The 5998-nt window shown below is 42.4% G+C and overlaps 1 long non-coding RNA gene across 1 annotated transcript; it reads left to right on the forward strand.

The window, feature by feature from the left end:
• Positions 1 to 629: 629 nt before the first annotated feature.
• On the forward strand, positions 630 to 5788 carry LOC118494898. The gene is made up of 3 exons (XR_004897103.1): positions 630 to 650; positions 2552 to 2771; positions 5398 to 5788. It is a non-coding gene; the product is annotated as an uncharacterized LOC118494898 (long non-coding RNA).
• Positions 5789 to 5998: the final 210 nt, after the last annotated feature.

Genomic DNA, 5998 nt, shown 5'->3' on the forward strand with positions numbered 1-5998 from the left:
CAAATAACCATTTTATATTCTACAAACACTGAATGTATCTGTTCTCTATTATAAATGAATGTGAGTGTGTGTCTTTCTGCCCCCTGGCGGTTTTTGTTATTGTCCACTGTCAATAAAGGTTGTAAAAACAAAACAACCTGTCGTTAGCATATAGGCTCCTACATTGTTGCCTTTCTACAAAACGTTTAATATTGTATCACATGTTTTATGTTAAATGAGTAATATATAATCAGAAACGTGTCTTTCATATTACATACTGTGTTAAACTGTAAGTTTTATGAAACAGCCCTGAAATCACCATCACCAAACTCCACCAGACTCCATGTAAATAATCACTACTTTTATCATCGTAAAACATACTTCATTCAAAGTGGACAAAAACTAAATACATCTACCAAAAGCCGTCTTGGTTCATCTTTCCACTGTTCCAACAATCACCACTCTGGTTTGGTTGAAATAAACCCTTAATTCACCCATTTACATGTGGAAATATGCTGGCTCTATACACGCTAAAAGTACTGATATTTTACATGGAGTCTGGTGGGTTTGTTGCTACTGCTGATGAAAGTGTTCAGGCATCGCGTCGGACGCCTTTTCATTCCGGACCCCGACATCATGGAGGCAGCAGGAGCAACAGCTGATCTCTGAAGGTTAGAGCAGTTTGATCATTATATCTTCATTTATTCCTAATTTAATGTTTGGTAACGTTAGACTTCTGTTGCTCGGCTGTTGGAGTCTGAGTCAGCAGCTAACGGCTGTAACGGCTCTCCGCTGACCGTCAGCAAGCACCGTGTCGCTGCTAGCCGCCGGTTAGATAACTGCTACAACGTTAGTTATTACAACACGATTGTTGCGTTTCACACAACTCAACTTCATGTTGTAGTTTTATTTAATGACAGCTGACATGATGTGGCTGACGTCAGTTAGGTCATGTTGCCATGGTTTCTCTGGTTGCAGTGATCTGTCTGTAAACAAGATGTCTCAGCAGTTCATTCCTTAAATAAGTAAATAAAAGTATACTGTGGTCCACATCAGTGCTATTCAGCTGCCTCAATATACAATCTTACAGCAACTGGACGATATTACAGAGAGGGTAACTATCACTCTTTCAGAGTAAACTGTCAATATTACAGAGAGGGTAACTATCACTCTTTAAGAGTAAACTGTAATTTGACAAGATGCCTTTGCATCTTGGTCTACTATCAAAAGCCGTCTTGGTTCATCTTTCCACTGTTCCAACAATCACCACTCTGGTTTGGTTGAAATAAACCCTTAATTCACCCATTTACATGTGGAAATATGCTGGCTCTATACACGCTAAAAGTACTGATTATTTACATGGAGTCTGGTGGAAATATGCTGGCTCTATACACACTAAAAGTCCTGATTATTTACATGGAGTCTGGTGGAAATATGCTGGCTCTATACATGCTAAAAGTCCTGATTATTTACATGGAGTCTGGTGGAAATATGCTGGCTCTATACACGCTAAAAGTACTGATTATTTACATGGAGTCTGGTGGAAATATGCTGGCTCTATACATGCTAAAAGTCCTGATTATTTACATGGAGTCTGGTGGAAATATGCTGGCTCTATACACGCTAAAAGTACTGATTATTTACATGGAGTCTGGTGGAAATATGCTGGCTCTATACACGCTAAAAGTCGTGATTATTTACATGGAGTCTGGTGGGTTTGTTGCTACTGCTGATTAAAGTGTTCAGGCATCTGACTGTATCTGACTGTTTCTTACTGTATCTGTGTGTGTCTGACTGTATCTGACTGTATCTGACTGTATCCGGCTGTGTCTGACTGTATCTGTGTGTGTCTGACTGTATCTGACTGTATCCGGCTGTGTCTGACTGTATCTGTGTGTGTCTGACTGTATCTGACTGTGTCTGACTGTATCCGGCTGTGTCTGACTGTATCTGACTGTTTCTGACTGTATCTGTGTGTATCTGACTGTGTCTGACTGTATCTGACTGTTTCTGACTGTATCTGTGTGTGTCTGACTGTATCTGTGTGTGTCTGACTGTATCTGACTGTGTCTGACTGTATCTGACTGTGTGTGTGCTTGACTGTATTTGACTGTATCTGTGTGTATCTGACTGTGTCTCACTGTGTGTGTGCTTGACTGTATCTGACTGTATCTGTGTGTATCTGACTGTGTCTCACTGCATCTGACTGTATCTGACTGTATCTGTGTGTGTCTGACTGTATCTGTGCTTGACTGTATCTGACTGTATCTGTGTGTATCTGACTGTGTCTAACTGTATCTGACTGTATCTGACTGTGTGTGTGCTTGACTGTATCTGACTGTGTCTGACTGTGTCTGACTGTATCTGACTGTGTCTGACTGTATCTGACTGTATCTGACTGTATCTGTGTGTGTCTGACTGTATCTGTGTGTGTCTGACTGTATCTGACTGTATCTGACTGTGTCTGACTGTGTCTGACTGTATCTGACTGTATCTGACTGTGTCTGACTGTATCTGACTGTATCTGACTGTATCTGTGTGTATCTGACTGTGTCTGTGTGTGTTCTGGCAGCTCTGCGGTGATCAGTCATGGGTCTGAAGGACTTCTGGAGGAGCTACAAAGTGTTGATTGTGATGGTCCCGAGTCTGGGGCTGATCCACTGGGGCTGGTACAACCTGAAGGCTAACCCACAGCTGCACAAAGCCAGAGAGGAGTACGTTCCTGAGCCCGGCATCGTCGCCTACGTCTCCCCGCCTCCTGCTGCTGCCGCAAAGAGCAAGTAGCCCAAAAGGTAGGAAGCTCTGCCTCGCCTCGCCTTGCCTCGCCTCGCCGTCCTGTGCTCAGATAATACTGCGTTTCAGGCTACATTTACTCTGCTACGTTGAGCTCGGGTTCAGAGGGCGTGTTTCAGACTTTGACCTCACTCATTTATTCTGATCTTTATGGCCTAACAAGCCGTGAAAGGACTATCATGTGTACAGTATATATGTATCTTATATAGCCTTCTCACCTACAGTTTGGTCGACAAAAAGCCCCAAAAAAGTAATTCAGCCATCAAAGAAAAGAAAGGGACAAAAACTTCAGAAAAAGCCAACATTAATATGAAATAAACATTAAAAAAAACAAAATATATTTACAAAAAAAGCTGTTTCAACTATACGTTTATGTTGAAATAAATATAGTTATACAAGTAGTTATGTCTCTGTTTTATTGGTTTGTCCCCTAAGGGACAGATATTTAAATATATTCCTCTTCTGTCCGCTAGATGTCGCTCCAACACAGTTCTCTGTGGACTGAGGCAAATGAAAACTCCCCAAAGTCTCTTTACAAATTCAAAGTACATACAGGTTTTACACAACCAGATTAACATGGTGTTGAAACAGTAATAACTTCAGTCAAACTACACACAAACAAACATATTTTCTCCCCTAAATTGTAACTTTGTTTTTGTGTGTGACTGATGAATCCCCATTACTAAACTCCACCAGACTCCATGTAAATAATCAGGACTTTTAGCGTGTATAGAGCCAGCATATCTCCACCAGACTCCATGTAAATAATCAGTACTTTTAGCGTGTATAGAGCCAGCATATCTCCACATGTAAATGGGTGAATTAAGGGTTTATTCCAACCAAACCAGAGTGGTGATTGTTGGAACAGTGGAAAGATGAACCAAGATGGCTTTTGATAGTTTGATTTAGTTTCTGTCCACTTTGAATGAAGTGTGTTTTACGATGATAAAAGTCCTGATTATTTACATGGAGTCTGGTGTAGTTTGGTGATGGTGATTTCGAGGCTGTTTCATGTTAAACTAAAAGGATCTTCCTCTTTAACTAAAAGGTCTATCTCTGTAGGGATCCTTTCATAATGTTGTCAGACACTTAAAATAATAATCTGAGTCTGTCAGCGGTCTTTCTGTGTGAGATCTTTAAATCACACTGCATCTAAATATCTCACAATCAGGTGCACCTCTGTCGAGTCTCTCCGTGCAGATAGTTTTGGTCTCTTAAGGCGCTGACACACTGAGCCAATAATTGGTCGTTGGACAGTCTGGCGAGGTCGGTGACTCGAGTCTGTTCGGTGTGTTCCGTGCCGTCGTCCTTCCGAGGAGCCGTCGGCCTTCATTTTGGCCAATTTGACATGTATAATGGGCGGGGCGGGCACTGCAGGCAGTCGGACTCAATGACCCATCTGATTGGTGGAGAGCTAACCAGGAAACGGGGAGCGGGATGAGCGTGACTAGAGTCTCTCAAAATCTGACAAAAATCTTTTAAACTGACCTTTGTTGATCTGAAATGAAGACAGATTCAGAAACTGCACGGCCTATTTCTCTCTTAAAATGTTTTCAGAAACACGTTTCGGTGAACTATTTTAGTCCAATATGAGATCGTATTCTGAACGAGCCGCCATGACAGTCTGGCTTTGAATTTCCGGAGAAACCAGACCCACGTGACGCGTTCGTCCAATCAGCTGCTGGTTTGCATTTTTGGGTGACAATCCAGATTAGCACCACCTGCTGTTATGGAGACGTATTACGTCACAGGCTGGCTACATTGCACGCGTAACGTAAGCGGAGCGGACGTTCCAACAATACACTTCCACTATAATCAGTGAAACTGGCGACACCAGGCAGAGAGCAGCGAAGTGGTGTGTCTAGGCTCTACAAGCCTAGAAACAGCGCAGTCTTCTATATATACAGAGGCTTGCATAAGTTTACACACCCATGCTAAAGTTGACTAAAAAGAGGAATAAAAAAAATCTTTTGGAAATTGATCTCAATGCCTTAATTAAAAAAAAATGTAAAAATCCAACCTGTAAGAACACCAATTTTCTTTGTGAATGAATAATGTATCGTAAATAAATAACGATTGGCATGGGGTACTTTGCGTAAGATCATCTCTCAATGCAAATCCAACCAGCTATTAGGCTAACTGAAATAAAACCACTGTATGTCTTCATCCTGATGACGTTCCCTTGGTCTTTGGAATTAAAATAGCCCCACATCATCACATACCCTTCACCATACCTAGAGATTGGCATGGTTTTTGGCACAGACACACACACACACACACACACACACACACACACACACACACACACACACTCAGCCTCTCAGCAGTGGGAGGTCTCACTCTGTAGCTAAAACAGAGACCTGAACACAGGGTGAAAAGAGGAGCTGCAGCAATGTGCTGTACAACAAAAATATGGTGTTTTTTGAAAATTAAACCATGTAAACCTATTCTGATACAATCTCAAATTACAATTATGAACCTGAAAATGAGCGTAATATGAGCACTTTAAGGCTGAAAGCACTTAATTGGAAGTTGCTTTGGATAAAAGCGTCAGCTAAATGACGCTAAATGTAATGTACAAAATGTAGCGTATGAATCCAGTGTTTGTGTCTTCTCCCCCTGCAGAGGCGTCGGTATGAAGCCTGGGAGCTGGCTGCGGAGGAACTGGCTGTGGGCAGCCGGCGGGGCCTTCGTCACCGTCCACCTGGCCACCTGGCTGATGCAGAGCGCCATGCGGAGCGCCGTGCGCTCTGAGGCCGCGCTCAAAAACAAAGCTGCCGAGGGAAGACCGGACTGACGTTGACTCGGCTTCTCGTAGCATCTGTCCAGAGGACGGACAGAAACCAGCGACCAGCACGGCCATAAACTGTCCCCCTCACTCTAAATATTAAATGGGGATCATATCATATTACTGCAGTGGAAAACCTACTCCCACTGTTGGACTTAATCTAGTTTTCTTCTGTTTAATTTCACGGTTGGTTGATGAGTGGGTTGTGGTTTGCTGTGAATCGATCAATAATCAATAAAATGATCACTTCAATGAAGAAAACCAGTGTGAAACTAAATCCACCTACTCTCATGAACGGGTTCCGAGATATCGTACGCAAACTTATGCACACCAATTCATATGCTATGGTACGAAATGAGGTGACTGCCGGCTGGTCACATGACTGTTAAGTTGAACAGGGAAAATGCGACTGTTACAGTATAGCCGACAAAAAGTAAG

The sequence above is a fragment of the Sander lucioperca genome, chromosome 4 (assembly GCF_008315115.2).
Source record: "Sander lucioperca isolate FBNREF2018 chromosome 4, SLUC_FBN_1.2, whole genome shotgun sequence".
Lineage (NCBI taxonomy): Eukaryota > Metazoa > Chordata > Actinopteri > Perciformes > Percidae > Sander > Sander lucioperca.